Source organism: Ixodes scapularis, unplaced genomic scaffold (genome assembly GCF_016920785.2).
Source record: "Ixodes scapularis isolate PalLabHiFi unplaced genomic scaffold, ASM1692078v2 PGA_scaffold3__209_contigs__length_174095766, whole genome shotgun sequence".
Lineage (NCBI taxonomy): Eukaryota > Metazoa > Arthropoda > Arachnida > Ixodida > Ixodidae > Ixodes > Ixodes scapularis.
Window position 1 is genome coordinate 96,856,685 of NW_024609868.1, and position 19,154 is coordinate 96,875,838.

The 19,154-nt window shown below is 45.9% G+C and overlaps 1 long non-coding RNA gene across 1 annotated transcript; it reads left to right on the forward strand.

The window, feature by feature from the left end:
* Nucleotides 1–1,808: 1,808 nt before the first annotated feature.
* LOC115308718 lies at nucleotides 1,809–2,897 on the forward strand. The gene is made up of 3 exons (XR_005716488.3): nucleotides 1,809–1,931; nucleotides 2,556–2,705; nucleotides 2,787–2,897. It is a non-coding gene; the product is annotated as an uncharacterized LOC115308718 (long non-coding RNA).
* Nucleotides 2,898–19,154: the final 16,257 nt, after the last annotated feature.

Consider the following 19,154-nt stretch of genomic DNA (forward strand, 5'->3'; position numbering starts at 1 on the left):
CGTGGAGGAAACGTAAACAAAGGTATGTTTCATTTTCGTTGTTGTTACTACTTGTGCTGAACAATGGAGCGGGCGAAGCGTTCGCTATCAGAGCTATCCGATCGCCAAAAAAGACGTAGAGTAGCCGAAAGTGTTCGCAAGGAACTTGAAAGTTGCGGTACGAGCAGTGAGGAGTCGGTGGACACTGAGGAAGCATACCCTCTTTCACCTGGACAACAGGCCGTGGCAGCACATGCAAGTTTTTCCGGAGAGTTTGAATACCAACGAGCTTCCGAGTGTGAATCTGAGTCGAGTGATACGAGTGGTGCACGAAATAACCTAATCTCAGAAAACCTGTGTCAAAATCCCCGCTGCGAATTCCCCGCGGTACCTCCCCCTCTTCAAAATCCCCGGCCTTCAAAACCCCCTTTCCTTTATCCCCTTATCAGTTCCCCCGGGCCAGTGGTCCTTAGAAACCATTTGGAAAAGCGCTTTTATGGACACTTCATAAAGCTGAGCTGTGTTATGACCATCCTAGCCAGCCCCAAATTTTCTTTGACACACTGTGATCTTGCAGAATCTCTCTTGAGAGAGTTTGTTTCTGGAGCTGGTACCTTGTATGAGGGGGTTTATGTCTACAACATGCACTCCCTGATCCACCTGACAAGACGTTCGACGGTTCGGCCCTGTCAACACCTTCTCGGCCTTTCCCTTTGAGAACTTCCTTGGGAAGCTCAAGAAGTTGGTGAGGGGTCCTTCCTTGGCACTGCAGCAGGTTATCAAGAGGCACTCAGAAGTGAATCCCACCACCGTGTCAAGTTCTGTGCAACAGAAGTGTGCTCTGCTCAAGCAACAACCTGAGCCGCCAAGCTTCAAGAAAACCCAGTGCAGTGAGCTTGTTTTAGACGGAACACATTTCTCTCTGAAGGCGTCCGACAACTGTGTTCAACTGAAGTATGGCAACATTGCTGTTGTTAGGAACTTCATTGAGTCAGATGGGAACCGTAGCATCTGCGGACAGTTTTTCCGAAATCTCGGCAACCTTTATGCTTCAAAGCTGCCATCATCAGAGCTAGGAATTTTTAGAGCTACAGGGCTCTCCATGCAGTATTCAGTGGGGAGTGTGCAGGACATCAGGTGGAAGTGCGTCTGCTTGCAATATAACCAGGGACATGATTGTAAACCTGAGACTGGGGCAGAAAGGAGAACACTGCAGAAGGTAGAAAAAGAGGAGGCAATGTCTCAAACTCAGCTGCAAATTTGTTTATTTCGTACACGCCTTATATACCACAACTCCAATGCTGTCTCTACAAAAAAAAATATATATATATATGACAAGAGGACAATGAAATTTGGGTAAACCTTCTCTTATCTCCCTTGACCTCTCCTGCGAAACACTCACACAAAGGGTCACATTCTAGCATAACCACCGCCATTCGGCGTTGGAGTTGTGGTATATAAGGCGTGTACGAAATAAACTTTGCAGCTGAGTTTGAGACGTTGCCTCCCCTTTTTCTACCTTCTGCTGTGTTCTCTTTTCTGCCCCAGTCTCAGGTTTACAATCATGTTCAACTTACACCAGCTCGCCTGCACTCTGACTATTTTTTCGATAACCAGGGCTATGCTGTTTTTTTATCTACTTCACTTGCAAGTGTGATCTATGCTTGCAACTATAGTACATCGGTTGTGCTTAATTCGAAAACTGTATTTTTAGTGACTTATGACTGGTCTTTAAGGTAATAACGGCTTTATTTGTTGATTTCAGGAAATGTACTCTCTTGTCCATTTTTTGGCGGAAAATGATGTCGCAGTTGTCCCTACCTGTGGGGTGTGCAATGGCTGCACGGCATGGCCACCCTACAAATCAAATCGGTTGATGATGGCAATTAGAGAGCGTGAAGAGCCCTCGACTGACTGGGCCACATTCTCCTGTCAGGTGATGGCATCATGTTGTAAGTATAGCAGGGTGTCTAGCAACCGGGAAAACCGGGAATTGTCAGGGAAATTTTAATTACCGGGAAAAATCGGGGATATTGTCCAAAATCAAGCCCAGTCATGGAAAATGAGTCGGAAATGCCATTGAGTGCCCTGAGCAAAGAGTTGAGAACCTTGGGGCAGAGAAATAGGCAATAAATTCTGCTTAGAGCGGAGCGCGGACTCTGCTCACCCAATGTAGAGTGTGCTAGAGCACTGCACGAGCCAGAATTTCTAGACCCGGCCCGGTAGAGGCACGGCCCGGGTTTGGCCTGAGCCTAATAGAATATTTAATTTCCGGGCCCGGCCAGACTTGGCCTTGAAGAGACACGGCTCGGGCCCGGCCCGGACCCGACAGACTTTTAGACAGAAGCTTGAGCCCAGCACGAGCCCGACAAAATTTTTGTTTTCTTTAATATAAACCTGAGCTGGCCCAATCCTCACAGATTATATACATGAGCCCGAAAAAGTTGGCAGGCTTTAACCTAAAAGCTGTCTAACCATAAAGCGAGCATATTTGATTTAATGAACAAAAGTTTAGGGTGCAAACAAGCTTGTGGTGGTTAAACATTTGACTGGTGTGCTCGGCTTTCTTGTTTCAGTGACATATGAAGATGCAAAGTACAAAGAAAAAAAATTCGGAAGCGACGTCCGACCTAACATTGAATAATGAAGAGCGGGAGAAGAGAAAAAGGAAGAGACTGCAGCATACTCTTTCTTCATTTGAGGATGAGGACTTCTATGACCAAGATGTATGCACCTAAATTTCTGCAACACCTTTGTATTTGGGATTCATTTGCCCTCCTATTTCATCAAGCTTGCCTCTTCTGCAGGAACGACGTAACACTCAGCCAGCCCCTCAACTTCCAGAACGTGCACCAGAGCCCAAGCAAAAATGCACACGTGTATGTTTGCTTTTTGTTGCTGCAATTTCTTAACGCTTTCCAGCATTTAGATTTTTTATTTTATTTGATTAGCCTCAGCTTGGTTAGCCGCAACTGTGATAATGAATGGTATCCATATTGTTTATTGAGCACCTGCTGTTTTGGTGTTTCTTTTAGAGCGCAGCTCTTAGGCGCCCGTTTCCGGCTTGAGTGGTGTCGCCGTCGCCGTAACCGCGGCGACGTTTCGGCAAGGTGACGTTTCGGCACCATGCCAAATTGTCCTCGCGGGGTCACGTGACCCCCGTCAGGAGGGTCACGTGACCTCACGGTTACGGCGCCGCCGCTCAGAGGGAGGTGTGGCAGGGAGGAGGGGTATACCCTTTCCGCGGAACCCTTCCCTTCTCCTCTAGAGCTGCACTCTAAATTAGCGTTACAGGGAGTTGTAAACGGCTTTCATTTTTTTTATCTAGTCATTTTTAATTTACAAAGCTGCTAGTTGTGGTATGCTTCCTCGCACAAGGACAGTTATAGCCTAAGGGATGGTGAAGTGGATATTTTTAATTTGACGGTGCATATGTTTGCTTTGTATTGCTGCAACTTCATGTTTGCATAATTCTGCTCTACTAGTCATTTTTATTTTACAATTTAATTTATTTTGTTTATTTATCTATGCTTTCTGGTCAAAGGATACATTAGAATGCTTGCTGTTTGTGCACTCTAGCCCTAGCACTTTTTATGAACCTGTCCTCTGCTTTATATGTGGAATGGTTTGGGCAGCGTTAGGATTGACCACTTCTTAAAGAAAGGTGGTACATTTTGTTTTACACCACCGAGCACTCTTTGGTGTAAGGTACATTACCATGTAGCTGAATGACACAATCAGCTATACACGTTTGCAAGCAGTCATGTTTCCAAAAGTAGTCTAGCCACCATGGGTAGGGAAACATGCTCTCAGGGTACCAATCTGTCAATTAGCTTAGTGACGCTTTAGCAAGCCTTCATAATCGGATTATCTGGGGCGCACCCGAGCTGGAAGATGGCAGCGCGCAAGGGCCCGCCATTTTGCAGACTCTGTCTCATTTTTGTTAGTGAGAGAAAACAAAGGCTTCTTCAGTATCATCTAGGAAAACCACATGTCCATTATTATCTCCATTTAAATCTTTATGAAATGGATCAGCAAACTGCTAACCCTAGCTGACAATGTAGGCGCAAACGACAGCGCAGTTGCTACTACGGCTTCAGTGCACCAAACATCAATTTACTATGTCAGGTGCATTGTTACGTTTTCTTTGTCTTTTCCATGCACAGTCAGTCCTTGACTTGAGCAATGTCTTCTCCAAAAGTTGGTTCAGCGGTGTCCACATGATTGGCACAGACCTGGATGTGCACGTTTCTCATGGTTCACCTCTGTTAAATAATAATGGCATTGTTTGCACAATGTTCACATACTCAATGGCTTATTTATGTACTATTTAGTAGACCTCGCTGCATACTAATGTTCCTGAGATATTTATTCCTTTGAGAAAACTTGGCTTTAGCGTAGGTTGCAGTGGTGCAGATGTCGTCCGACACGGAGCAGACAACACTCAGGCCCGTCTGTTTGCGTCGTCCTCGCAGGGGTAGCACATCATCATTTGTACCATGGGATTGGTCATGTCTCCTCCGTCTCTGCCATCGTTGCCTGTAGAAGCCGATGTTTCGGGTTTTATTTGGGCTATGTTTAAAGCAAAATTGCATAGGAAATATTCCACCAATGCATGAAATAAAATAGTTATTTTTATATTTCTTTTTAAATTTATTTTTTATTTTTATTTGAAGTCTTATAATTCCAAAAGTTTTGGAATTAAGCAGAGTTGCCTTTTAACAACAAATGGCTATAGCTAAACAGGGCACACAAGTGAGGAGCTTTTTTTTCTAAAAAGGCGAAATCCACATGAAGCAAGACAGATAAATTGGTATGTTTGCTTATCAGTATAGCTTTGAGCCATGTGCCGCAGCCACCTCTGCTGTGGTTTTTATAGCGTACTCTGACCGATTTCACTGTAGTAGCATTTGAGATCGATGGACCAACGAATATAGTTTGAATTCATACAAAAATTTGCTTGGTTTCAGTTTTCTGGATTTGGCTCTTTTAGATGAAAGGAAACTGTGTCCTGGTGAAGCATGTGACAGCAGCCCACATAAGCTCACTACAGTGGAGTTTTGTCCCATGCCTCGCTCCCGAGCTATCTGGCTCATTGACAGGGTGTCTAGCACCTTGGAAAAGCTGGAATTGTCAGGAAATTTCGGATCATCTGGAAAAGTCGGGGAATTGTCAGGGAGATAATCAAAAAGTTAGCCAAATCAGGGAAAATGGCCAGGGCGAGTAATGCGGTGGTGTGCGACGAAGCCAGGAGAGTCGTGCATTGACGTGGCTGTGCTAAATAACATTGCCCGAAACTTTGTAAGTCTGACTTCTTGAGCAACATAAAGACCGATTTCAATAAATTGTTTTAAATTGTGAGTGGTGTTCACTTATGAGGTGTTTAGTAGCAGTTCGTACCACATCTCCAAACTTCTGTTATGGACAGGGAATTTAAAACCTGGAAAAGCTGGGGAACTTAAAAGGAGGAATTTGCTAGACACCCTGGCTGATTTCATAGTTACCGATGTCTGCCAAGTTATGCTGAAGTAGGGCATGAAATTGTCGATATTTCACTGTGGTAGCTGACGTTGTGTTGTAATTATATACTTTTGAAACAGGAGCTGTGCGCACCTGCTTTAAACAGAAGGCAGAAAACAATGAGCCAGCCATCATCGTGCAGGAAGCCGACGCCAAATGGGCTGCTGCTGAATCGGTCAGGCATGCACCAGCTAGGACCAAGAAAATGGTAATATGATATTTCTAATTTTGCTTAAACTCCCAAAAAATACTTTTTGCATCCTAAAACAAGCCCAGATTTCAAACAAAGGCATTAGTCTACTTTACATAAAGACATTTTTAAGTATTAAGAAATTTATTTAGCCAATGAAAGAACACCATGTTATGACATTGTCTGCAATGAGCTTGACATTGTAGAAAATATGAGGCTCATTGACATTGCCCCTGGGTCCGGACAGTTCATCAAACGCCGTTTCATTGAACATTGTTTCATCGAAGCTGTTTCATTGAACGCAGTTTTATCGAACGCTGTTTCATTGAACGCCATTTCATCGAAGTTGTTTCATTGAACGTAGCCTATTTGAGCAGTAGAAATATTTTCCTTTTTAGTGCAGGGAGGATAGCAGTGTTTTAATATTTATTGTAACTTATAAACTTATATATATATATAAAAGGAAGGAACCTTTTTTTGTCACCTTCTATTCTTTTTTTTTAGTAAATGATGACTTCTGTTAATGAGGCCAATAAGACACGGTAACACTAACGACACTTTTAAAAGCTGTGATCATCAGGTGCAGTGATGAATGCACGTTCATTCAAAAGCGTACATATATCTTCGTCCTTGAAGAGACCTATTCTGCTTCAAGACGAAGCCGTCCTTGAGGCAGTGATCTGTCTCCGTGGCCCATGATACGGGGAAAAGAAAAGACGTGTCTCCTCTCTTTGTTAATTTATTATAACCGACAGAACCGTGGACCTGCCGGATATTCGACATACAGTAATATACTGCATGTCAAAGATCCGACAGGTCCACGGTTCTGTCGGTTACAAAAAATTGACGAAGAGGGCAGGCACGTCTTTTTTAAGAACATCTATGTTCTTAAAAAGAAAGCTATTCTCTTAGGATAAAATGAAAACAAAGTTAAATCTACAAATACAAAATAAAAAAGGCGCTGCGGAAAATAGCTGTTTCCCTCTTAAGAAAGTGCCTTTCACGCATGAATAAATAGAAGGTTGAAGTGGGAAAAAGTGAGTGGCCGAAAACAGCCGCCTACCTTGCCAGAAAAGAATAAGTCGCGTATCCACTGTCTTCTGTGGGTAGGTCACACTTTGCGGTAAAAGTCTAAACTGGATGAAAAGAATGGCTTGTGCATGCAAAGAAACTGTGGTGAAACTGCTAGGACAGATGTAGGCATTTCTTTTTTTATCTTGATGACACTCTCTGCCCTGAAATAGGCACCCATTTTCTGAATGCAACCAACTTTTTTGTGTTATTTTTTTGCAGGAGCAGTGTGCCTCTTCTCAGGAGTGACTGAGGGGCTGCCACAAGGGGAGAAGGCAAGCATGTTTCTGATTACAAGGATGGACAGTTGGGCTGGGCTAGTTGGTAAGAATTCATGTTGAAAAACGGTGCGAAAACCAGACAAAGGAAAAAGAGCACACAGTGCCTTGTCCTGTGTGTTTTCTTATCCGTGCATTTTGCGCTGTTTTTCAGCACGTTTCTGCCTTGATTTTTCTGTTAGTTTTAAATGTTAGCAGTTGGTTACTTTGATCCCAGTTGGAAGCATGGAATTGGTTAACCGGGAATTGAATAGAATTGAAAAAAAAAAAAATTCATGCTACCTAAATTATTTAAAATGCTTTTTTTTCTAATGATTTCTTTCTCTTTTTTTTACAGCCATCCCATGAGTAGAGTCCCTGTTGTTTGAATTTTTTATGTCAATTTGTAATATGCATATGTTACCTTTAATTTCTATTCATGCATACATATTTTAGCCCCAGCTAGTGGTTTCTTTTATTTAATTTATGTACACATTAGTGTGGTATTTTTAGAAGATTTAAAATGTATGTTCTTTTTCTAGTCATTTTTGGTTTATTGCCTCCATTATTTATTTATATGTCCTAGCCCAAGATCGGGTGTAATTTGAGATATATTTAGAATTTTATTTTAAGCTACTTGCTTTATGTTGCTGGGAGTTTTTAATATTTTACATTTTTATTTTTATGCAGATCAGCCTTGTAGTTTAGTGTGTTCTTTACAATTTTGTAGATCTAATAGCTTGTAAGAAACAGAAGAATTCTCTGGTACTTGTAATGTTGGTTTCGTTTTTGAAATAAATTTATTCCAATAACTTCTTGTTTTCTTCCGGAGTCCTGCTTCTATGATTTCAAAATGCTGATTCATTAATGGCCTCTAATGCACATCCATTTACTCATATCAGGCACCAGCTCAAAAAATGACTTCATGACAACCATAAATGCAGTTTCCTGGCAGCGCTTGTCAATGTATTTTCGGATAACATTGTTCAGTAATGTCCAAGTAACACATGCAGTAATATCTGGCCAGTGCCAGCATATTGTAAAAATGTTTACTGAAAGTTAACAGAATAAAAGCACTGAGGAAAAACAGATGACCGCTCTTTCATTTAGTTACGACGCTCGTTTTTTGGAAGCAAAGACTCGCGCACAGGTCAAGATTAACTGCAAAAGGAAGGCTTCATCAAAGGAACTTTAGGGAGATAAGGGATGAGTCAGTAACACTCCACCTTCGGTATCTAGTTGATCTCGACCTGTATGCGACTCTTTGCTCCTCAAAAAATAAACGTTGTTGCGAAATGAAAGAGTGGTGGTTTGTGTATGTTCTTCACATTTTTATTCCTTCACTTTTAAGTATAAGCCGTAATGTCAGTGCAACATTTTGGTGTAACATTACTGGATGGTAGAATTCGTGGCCATTAACAACAACTAGCAACGTTAGCGACGACGTCCAAGTAACATCACTGATCTAGCATCCAGGTAGAGAGCTATGTTACTGCAACATTTTGATGTGACGTTACTGGAAGGTAGAACTGGTGGCCATTAGCAACGTTTGGCAACGTTATCTAACAACGTTCCAGTAACATTATTTGGGTAATGTCCAGGTAACGTATGCAGTTACGTTACTGTAACATTGTGGTGTAACGTTACCGGAGTGTAGAATCCGCGGTCGTTAGCAGCGTTCGGCAACGTTACCTGACAACATTCCAGTAACGTTGTAGCTACATTTTGTGCTACTTGGGTCATTGGCCGAACATTGCTGCACCCTTTTAAACTTTTGAGTTCTCAAATTCAAAAGTTTAAAGGGGTGGCGTGACGATTTTCAAACTTTGGCGAATTAATTGCAGAAATTAATCCGTGGCCCAAAAAAAATTTAGGAGAAATAACTTTCCTGTGTGCGCTAGATTTCATAAAAAAAAAAAAAAAGAATTAACAAAGTCTTACACAGACCTTAGAGTGGGATGCAGTGACGTCACTGGGAGTACCACACAGCAATGGAAGCGGCATTTGACCTTTTCGTAGCAAGTTCTGTAGCAGGCAAAATATTGGTTGGGAACAGCTGCTGACACTTTTGGAGCTGAAGCCAACCTCTATTAGCACATCACATGAAAATAAAAAAGTGATTGCATTGCTAGATTATGAGTTTACCTTAGATAGTGATTGAGGGTTCCTCTTTTATACTGGATAATGTCCCTTATTACCTTTTGTAATCGGGATGGGGCACAAAAGGAACGCAGAGCCTCCTTTTCGAAACAAGGCTCTGGCAAGAGCAGGTTTCCTTTAGAATGGCGGGTACTAAAAGATGAATGGAAAATTAATCGTAGTGCAACACTTCCGTTAGGATAAAGCCTCTTCCCCCTCCCTCCCTCCCCCCCCCCCCCCCCCCCAATTTTACACAGGGTAGTTAATTTAGCCTGTAAATTTATGTGAAGCGCCACCATAAAACCAGGATACTAGCTAATATATCCAAAAATAAAAATGCTTCTCCCACGTTTGATGAACCTATCGGACTCAAGATCAATATTATAAATGAAAAAACAATCGCCCACAAATATCATGAAAACCTAAACTTGTGCTTTAAACGTGACACTGTTCTTAAGCAGGTTAAAATCAAGAGTGAAGAAAAGGTTTGCTGCTCTTTCAATCAGCCTGCTGCACGGAACTACCTCGACTACTGTGTATTCAAATAGACACACATTTTTTTTTTTTTAATTAGAGATCACCCAACAATCAATTCAATACCAAAGAAGGTAGACCTGCAATAGTAGTGAGCATAATTTCTAGCCTATCGCGTTAACCTATGTGCTCGCCCATGTCAGCCACTGCTCCTAGCGCTCCGGTGCAAAGTGGTGAAGGTGGTACGGAGGCATGTGGCAGACATGATACTCGAGTGATCTCATCGGGAGAACAAGGCCCTGGTTCCGTCCTTTCGCAGTAGCCACCATCCTGCTATGTTGCAATGTTTTCTCGCGACTCTTAGCTCCTGGACATCGATGACCTCGCCTGAAAACTTAGACTATGTCGGCGATAGACTTGCCAGCGCATCAACCGGCCAGCATGGTTGACGAGCACTCTCAATACTTTTCTTTCACCCCAAATTTAAAGCGCAGAAAACCCTACGAGGCAATAGGTTATTCCAATGTCAAACATGACATCATGGCATTCATCCATCTTCCTGTGAATGTTCTTCCATTGACTAAAGCAATAAAGTGCAGCAAATGTCCCATGACTTGCGTGTCTAGTAAGAGTGTTCAGGGTTGCACGTGTTTGAGCCTACAAGATGAAACAAACTATACGGTGACTACAGATGCTGTGAAATACACATTGGTGCCATTTTCCATTCCTCCTACTTCTCCAAACATTAAACAACCAAAAATTAAATATTTTTATTTTTTTTCTTTCCTCAAAACACTGCTTCTTGAGCTTTTTTTTTTATTTATGGTCCAAATCAAATGAAATTTATAGAGCATAATCATCTTCCCATTCTGATGACAAATATGTACTTTGTTTTAAAATAGCTTGGTTAGTTTTGATAAAATTAACTATTTGATTTGAACATTTTATGGGCGAGATTCCAAAAAATTATGAAGACAAAACTCAAAAAGAAATACATCTCTGTAAACTAGAAGGTCTACAGAATCCAATAAGGTATAAATGAAGGCTCCATGACTATTTATGACATTTTTGCGGCATTTCGAGATTTTCAGTTTATAAATCAATTTTTACAATCTATGTTGGAAGTGCTGACAAAAAGTACTGATGCCTAGGTTGATGCAATTAGACCCCTTATTGGATACCCCTCTTATACACCTATCAAAGAAAAAAAGAATTATGAAGATCGGTTGTGTACAGCCTGAGAAACGGCTTCCGAAAAATAGCAAACTGCGCAAAAAGTTCATTTCGAGAAAACAGCAAAAAAACGTCCACGGACGGATTTTTACTGCTACCCGCGGCGAACTCCACTCGGATGCGGCATCCCCGCAGATCTTGCAACATCGCTTGTGTTTTACTGCAAGTCCATACTCGCGACCGCATTTTATGAGTTCGACATCGCCGCAACAAGCTTTACACTTCGCGAGTTGAAGAAGCGAGTTCACGACGTCGAGGCTTACGACGATGAAACTCTCTGTACTCTCGGGAGCTTCTTGATCGGCGCCCGAGACGCCGGCCATCAAGGCAGCTTTCCGCGTCGTAGCGGACGTCGACGAAAGTTCTTTAGAGTTTTTCCTCGGCTTTTTTTTCTTTCTCGTCGATCTCGGAAGCGCGGAGCATCACCGTGTCGAGCCGCACTCGCTCGCTTCAAGTCACGGATGTCGACGGCGCCGTCGATGCGACATCTTCGTGTTCGGGCTCCCGCACCTCGTTGTCGACGTTCAGGCTCGCGGGAAGTTAAACTGCGCCGTGGATTAGCTTCCTCGGGCCCTTTTTTCGTTTTTTTTTCCGAACTTGTGGGCCGTATGAAACTTTTTCCGTGGAGTTGTTGTGATCGGCATGATCAGAGACGCGCACGAGAATCAAACAAGATGGCGGATCGGAAACAACGAGCAGACGCTTCGTAACCCTAACGGCCAATGAGAAAGCGCCATTTGCACACGTGATCCAAAACAGCCAACCACGTGGCAAGACTAAGTTTTTTATTTGTGCTTCGTTCTCGGCGGCCATTCGCCGTGTAGCATTGTGAATGGCGGGAGAAGAAAGAGCGGGAGCGGAGCCAGCGGAGCTTTCAAATGAGACCAAGATGTCCGCCTTCTATCGCGTTGTTCTCGAGCTACCGGCGGTCAAATTGTACCTTTTTTTTTTTTGCTTTTTTCGGAGAAAGCATTTCCGTTTAGATACTTCAAATCAATACCCCGAAATAAATAGGGCGTATTTTGCGATAATATTTTGAGAAAAGATGCGAAAATATCTGTAGATATTAAAAACCATAATTTCAAAAATGTGATTTTTTTGTCATTTTTTTTGTTTCAAGGAGCCGTGTCTCCCCTTAAGCTCATTTTTGCGAGGGTATGGCGAGATTCTAAGCAAAAATAGAACTTTGGCACAAGATGTAGCAGATTTTCAATTATGGCATAGCACTTCCATCGCCGACCATGTTCGGTTCTGCCTTCAGAACCCCAGCCCCACTTCTATGACTGTCCAGCACCACATTCACTTAGCTTCGCTGAAGGTTGCCGCCAGCGATTGGGACAAAAAACGATTTGATACGGGAAGGACGAGGAGGATAGCGGCAGAGAGTAAATGGTTTTGCTATTTTCCAATAGATGATGCGATAAAAAATAGTGTACTCCAATATATGTGACACCATGGTTCCTATAAAACCCAAACCCAAAATGCAGCTAAGAAAAAAAAAAAACTTTCTTTACAATTACGCAGCAGAGTTGCAGTATTTCGAGGAAAGGTGGTGAGCTTTCTCTCACTTGTGCCAAGCTAAACAATATAAAAAAACACAAGCTGCGAATTCCTTCCACTTTCAAATTACTGCATTGCACTTTTTAGCAAACTAGCTACTTTCTTCACCAGAATGTGAACCAATACGCCTCGCAAGTGGGCTCATTTTCGTCTTCTGCGCATGAGAAAGGAAGTAGCGGTAACGTCAGAACGCCGAGCCCTGATTGGCTGATCGCGACCGCCTATCTGAGCGTCGTCTGCTCCTTTGCAACGTCGTCTGCTCGCAACGTCGTCTGCGTCTGTCTTACCTTTCCTGCGACTTTCGGAGTGAACTCGACTTCGCCTTTAAGAGAGGGCAGGCGAAATAACTCGAGCGGTACGTTATTTTTGTCTAACAACTAGCAGACGCGCATCAAGCAGGGTAGTCAAAGGACTCTCGGGCGAGGTGTCCCAGGGCGCCGAGGTTTGTTTGCGAAGAACCGAGAGTGGAGCGTGTTAGTGTCCGCAAGTTCCCTCCCAAATACTTTTCCCCTCCATTCGTGTGCGGCGAGACCCCTCACTCCTTAACGGCGTCGGCGGGTTGGTACAGTTAACGTCGTCTGCTTTGCGTCTGCTAGTCAGAGCGATGGCTGCTTTACCTCACCTGCGTCTGTCGGATTCACCGCTTTTTCACCGGCGAGAGTCACTGGAGTCACCGTTGCCTCGGGAAGCATGGAGATAACAAGAGGAAGAAATTGACCTCTTAATCTAAAATTGAGGTCAGCGATCAAACTATAATACGGGAAGGGTTCACAAGGGTCGCGCGGGCATATTCCATTCAGCACGCCAGCCGGTCGTGGGCAGACGGTCGCCGAGTCGTGGAGTGTGTAGTGTTTGAGGGGCTATACTGCATTAGGATATATGCGCAGGAAGGCTTACGGTACGACGACGATGGCGTGGAGGGCAACGGCGGCCCGCGGCCATGCGGACACGCCGAAGGAAAAAGGACACGTCCAGCCCCGACGAACGCTGCTACACTTCTTTATTCACGCGCACAAGGGCGATTAAAGGAAAAGGGACACCCTGGTGGCGATTCATAAACTCAATTACAACATTTCTCCCTTCATAAAATAAAGCAAAAGGAGAGCAAAAAGAAACGAAATCTATCAAGCTACGAAAGGTATTTACAACATATCATTTTATTCCTTCCGTAAAATAAAAAAAAGAGAGAACATGAAGAACGAAATAAATCTGGGAACCAAAACTATTTACAACACATCCTATCCCGCCACGTTTCATCATGAGCACACAGGGCACAAAAATTCATTCAGCACACACATAACCGCAGACATAGTCGTCGAGCCAAGGTGGTCGTTGCTTGGGTCGCTGCGGTCGGGCTGTGGGACGTGAAGCTGGATAGTCATTCATCAGCCCACCAAGAGGAATGAAAGAAGGTTGCTCCTCTTCGATATTGTCATGATCCGGAGTTGGTGAAGCAGATCTGGCAGAGGTTGATGCTTCGCTGTACTCGGTAGTTCCGCTCACTTCCGGTGACGACTTTGCGGGGGAGGACTGGTCCAGATGGCTTGGTCTAGGGGAACTTCGCTCTGATTCTACAGAATGTAGACCAGGCGGAGGAGGAGCACTGGCGGACGCTTCACGACCAATCACGGAGGGTGGTTCAGTGCCGAAGACACCAGCAGGTGGAGGAATTCGTGAAAAGCTGACGGGAGGAACGGCAGGGATGGGCTGAAGAGGTGCACAAGGAAACAAAGCTTCATCAGCCGCCCAGGATGATCTGTGTGATCTGTGTGAGTACGTAGGTTTGAGAGGTGTACGAGTAAATTTGTCGGCATTCCATGTTGTACCATCATCAAGTGTATATGTAGAAGGACCAATTTTCGCAGAAATCATCTGTGGTTCAGAATACTTGTGCTGAAATTTACCATGGTGTCTTGGCTTATGGACCTTTACATACTGTCCTGTTTTAAAAGATGGCACTTTCACTGCTCGCCTTGAGTCCGAGTACTTTTTCATCTTTGCTTGGTACGCCTGTACCCTTTCCGGCAGGTCGCGCTCGACAATGTGCCGAGGTAGAGGTGGATCCGGAGTTGCTCGTCCTTGGATGTGTAGGCGAGTCCGATGATTTCTTGCATGCAGCAGAAACGCCGGGGTTTCACCTGTGGCCGCATGCCGAGTGCTTCGATAAACTCCAAGGTATTCAGTGATGGCCTCTCGAAGCGGACGGTTTTGCACCATTGCCAACTGGATGACGGATTTTAGGACTCTATTGAATCTTTCAACTTGCCCATTACCTTGAGGGTGATAAAGGGAAGATTTTACGTGTTTTATGCCATTTGTCTCTAGGAACTGGTTGAACTCATAGGATGTGAATTGTGGACCGTTATCTGTTGTTATCTCGAGAGGCAGGCCCTCTCGAGAAAAAATCGATTTCAAAAAGTCAACGACTGACGCTGTCGTGACGTTGTGGGACGAAGCCACTTCCGGCCACTTGCTGTGGTAGTCCACCAAAGTAATGAAGTAACATTCTTTTGGTGGGGCTTGCTCAAACGGCCCAACGATGTCGATGGCAAGCTTGGTCCACGAACGGGAAGGAAATGCTACCGGCTGTAGGGGCGCCGGGGAAGCCTTAGCGGGCTTGTCGGTGGAGTGACAAACAGTGCAATGCTGGATTACGTTCTTGATGTTTTCTGCGATATGTGGCCACCAATAAAGTTCCTTTATAAAACTCGTCGTCCTCGATATTCCTTGATGGGTCTCATGGCCGATCTGGATAACCTTGTCGCGCAGACTCGGCGGCACGATGATCTTCTCCCCTTGGAAAAGGAGTCCGTCGACCACGGAAAGCTGATCTCTAAGAACGAAATATGACCTGAGTTCTGGAGATAGCTTGCCTTCCTCTGGCCATGATGATGAAGTATATTTCATGACTTCACGCAACGCAGGGTCTCGTGAAGTTGCCTCCTGGAAATCCTTCTCTGTGAGGGAAGCGCAGACGATGGAAACAATTTCTTCTCTAAAAGTCGTACCATCTTCAGTATCGTGAACTGGAAGGCGAGAAAGGGCATCAGCAACGACATTGTCGGTTCCTTTGCGGTACTCCATTACAAAGTTGTAATTGAAGAGCCTGGCAACCCAGCGGCTGATGCGCAATGGGCGCACGCCAGCTCCTTGCGTAGACATCAGGGTGACCAATGCTTGGTGGTCGGTCCGGATGGTAAACTGTCGACCCCAGAGGTAGATGTGCCATTTCTCGCAGGCCCAGAGGATTGCGAGAGCCTCTTTCTCCCCAGTTGAGTATTTTCGCTCTGCTTCCGTGAGAGAACGGGAGGCGAAAGCAACAGTCCTCAGCTGGGATCCATGCTGTTGCTGTAGAACAGCTCCCAGCCCGTAGTTTGAGGCGTCCGTGGACACAACAACTGGGAGGCAAGGGTCGAACATAGTCAAAATGGGTGCCTGCTGAATGCAGGCCTTGATCTGCTGGAAACTGGTGTCGGCTTCGGACGACCAGACGAAAGTCACACCCTTGCGTAGAAGACGACGAAGGGGCTCCACAATGGTGGCACAGTGCTGGATAAACTTACTGTAATATTCGACAAGGCCCAAGAATGCCTTCAACTGAGAAGGGTCACATGGCGCCGGAAAATTCAGAACGACGTCTATCTTTGACGGAAGGGGCGCTAAGCCTCCCGCCGACAGACGATGTCCGAGAAAAGTAAGCTCTTGGACACTAAAAACGGCCTTCTTATTGAGTTTCATCCCAGCTTGGGAAATTTTCTGGAGCACAGTATGCAAATTTTCATCGTGTTCTTGCTGAGACGAACCGTACACAATGACGTCGTCCAAGTAAAACTGTACGCCCTTGCAGTCTTTAAGGATATTAGACATGATCTTCTGGAACGCTGCAGGCGCGGAAGCCAGGCCAAAACAAACTCGTGTGAAACGAAAAAGGCCTTCATGAGTGATGAACGCTGTAAGGTCACGGCTTTTAGGATCAAGCCGGACCTGATAGTATGCTGATGCGAGATCCAACTTGGAAAAGTGGGATGCTCCACTTAAGGAGTTCAACAGCTCGTCAATGTGTGGGAGCGGAAAAGAGTCGACAACGATGGCCTTATTCGGCGCTCGGAGATCCACACACATACGGATGCCGCCCTCTTTCTTCTTAACAACCACGATGGGCGAAACCCACTCCGAAGCACTCACGCGCTCGATAACTCCCTGCTGCTCGAGCTTCAGGATCTCCGCCGTTACTACGTCACGCAGGGTGATCGGCAGTCGACGGAGCTTGGCTTGAACTGGCGGCACATTTCGACGGACGGTGATCGTATGGGTTTGGTTTTTTACCAGACCTAGACCAGGTGAAAAGAGATCTTCGAAATGTTCGAAGCCAGCAGGAAGCTTGGAAACGTCCCTCGACGTAGCTGTGCTTGGTGTCCTCGGTGGAGATACACCTGGCACAGATGGCTCATGTGGGATACTTGAAAAACGATTTAGAGGACTGGGCGTGTTCAATGGATCTGAAGATACTTTCGAAGGTCTCTGAGACTCGTCTGAAGAACCTGATGGACTGGGACTCGTTGGCTGTGAAACACCAGCCGGTGTCACATGTCCCGGGATGGTTGAACGAGAGCCACCTGTATGAACGATACGACACGCCAGAGACGCGCCCGAAAGGATAAGTTTCAGATCGCGCACGGCATCGGTGCCAAGGAGCGATCGGCCGTCACGAACAACATAAAAAAGAATAGTCGCCGACCGATCCTGAAATTTGACAAGTCCGTAAAAACAACCCAAAACGGGGATCTGCCCTCGCAGATAATGGACGAGGGTCCGTGGCGGTTTTCTTAACTGTAGTTCTTTAGAGGTCGTGAGCCGTGAAAACGTCGCTTCAGAGAGAATTGAGACTTCGGACCCAGTGTCAATCAGAAGGGACATGGGAAAATTGTTCACCTCCACGTCGACTACGAAGTTGAGGCTACGGTGACGGTCATGCTGCGAAGGACTTCTGGCCGGTCTGACGGTGTAGACAGTGGACAGGATCTCCTCGTCCTCGTCCTCCTCAGGGAAGGTCACGATGCCATGGATGGGGGCCCGCGCTCGGTTGCCTCCGTTTGGCGGAAGTCGGCGACCGGATCCTCGGCCGCGCCCAGCGGGAAAGGCCAGCTGGCGCCGATCGCAGGCGGATGGAGGTGGACGACTCCGACACACGTTGGCGAAGTGTCCGGCTTTGCCACATGAAAAACACGTAGCCCCCGACGCGGGGCATCGGTCCCGAGGGTGGGGTTGACGGCCACAAAAGTCGCATAATGGTGCACCGTAACGGAAAGCACGCGCTCCCAGAGGGGCGTCACGTGCTGGTCGTCGCTCGCAAACACAAGCCGCTGGGCGCGGTTGGTGGCGCGGAGATAAATTGAAACCTTCAGCTCGGGATGAGGAGGCAACGAATTGCTGGCGCTCGCCGTCTTGGACACGGCCTGATAACGGTGACGGTCGAGCGGCGTTGTCTTGCGTCCGCGGCGCGAAGACCCGCTCAACACAAGACTGTACTTGCGAGTTTAAATTTGTTGATAGCTGGCGGTACTGATCGCAATCGCGAGAGGACTGCTCGAACTGCTGAGCAAGGAGTACAGCACGTTCGAGGCTTGGTGGCTGAGCCCCCGCAGCCTCTCGGATTAAGCGATCTTGTACCTCTGATGATCGTAGTCCAGCCAGAAAAATCTCGGCGATGCGATCTTCTAAAGTCGCTCCGAAATTGCAAAAGGAGCCCAGGTGACGCAAAGCGCCAAGGAATTCCAATACGCTTTCTCCTGGGGCCTGAACCCGAGTTAAGAATTTCTTGCGTTCGAGAACTACGTTGGTAGTAAAGCCGAAGTGTCGATCTAATGACTGGAGCAGTACGTCGAATTCAGTAAGCTCGGCGCTAACGGCAGCTCCTGCTAGGTTGAAGGTGGACACGATCCGTTGACCCTCCTGGCCAAGCATTCCAATTAGCAGGGCCCGTTTCCGTCTCGGGGTGAATGCGTCGGCATCGATAGCATCTAAGTGGTTTAAAAAAATTAATTTCCACATCGCCCAGGGTAGCGCGGGGGCACCCGGTATTGGCATGAATGGCGGAGGAGCTGTGCTCGCGAACGCTGACATCTTGAAATCTGTCGAGGTAGCTCGATCTCAGTTATTCCAGTTATCCTCGTCGCCAGAATGTAGTGTTTGAGGGGCTATACTGCATTAGGATATATGCGCAGGAAGGCTTACGGTACGACGACGATGGCGTGGAGGGCAGCGGCGGCCCGCGGCCATGCGGACACGCCGAAGGAAAAAGGACACGTCCAGCCCCGACGAACGCTGCTACACTTCTTTATTCACGCGCACAAGGGCGATTAAAGGAAAAGGGACACCCTGGTGGCGATTCATAAACTCAATTACAACAGAGTGCCTGCTAGGCCTAACTGTCCAGCTCGTTTGGTCATGGTTTGGTCGCGTTCGGTGAAATCGTGGCCGTTGGAGCTTTTCCCGGGTGTTTGTGGATCCAGCGCTCTTGTTCGTCATGGTCTGTTTCAAGTACTTCTTAATTTGCTCTTGCTGCTTGAAGTCGGAATGCGTCAGAAGCGCAGGTAGAAAAATAAACGTCCGTGGGTCGTCGCGACCGCGACGCTATCGGTCGCGACGCTGTCGGCCATGCTGATTTGATCGTAAGAAGTGCGCAAGACAGCTTCGGAGCTGCCGTAGGATTTCGTCGTAACCTGCGCAAA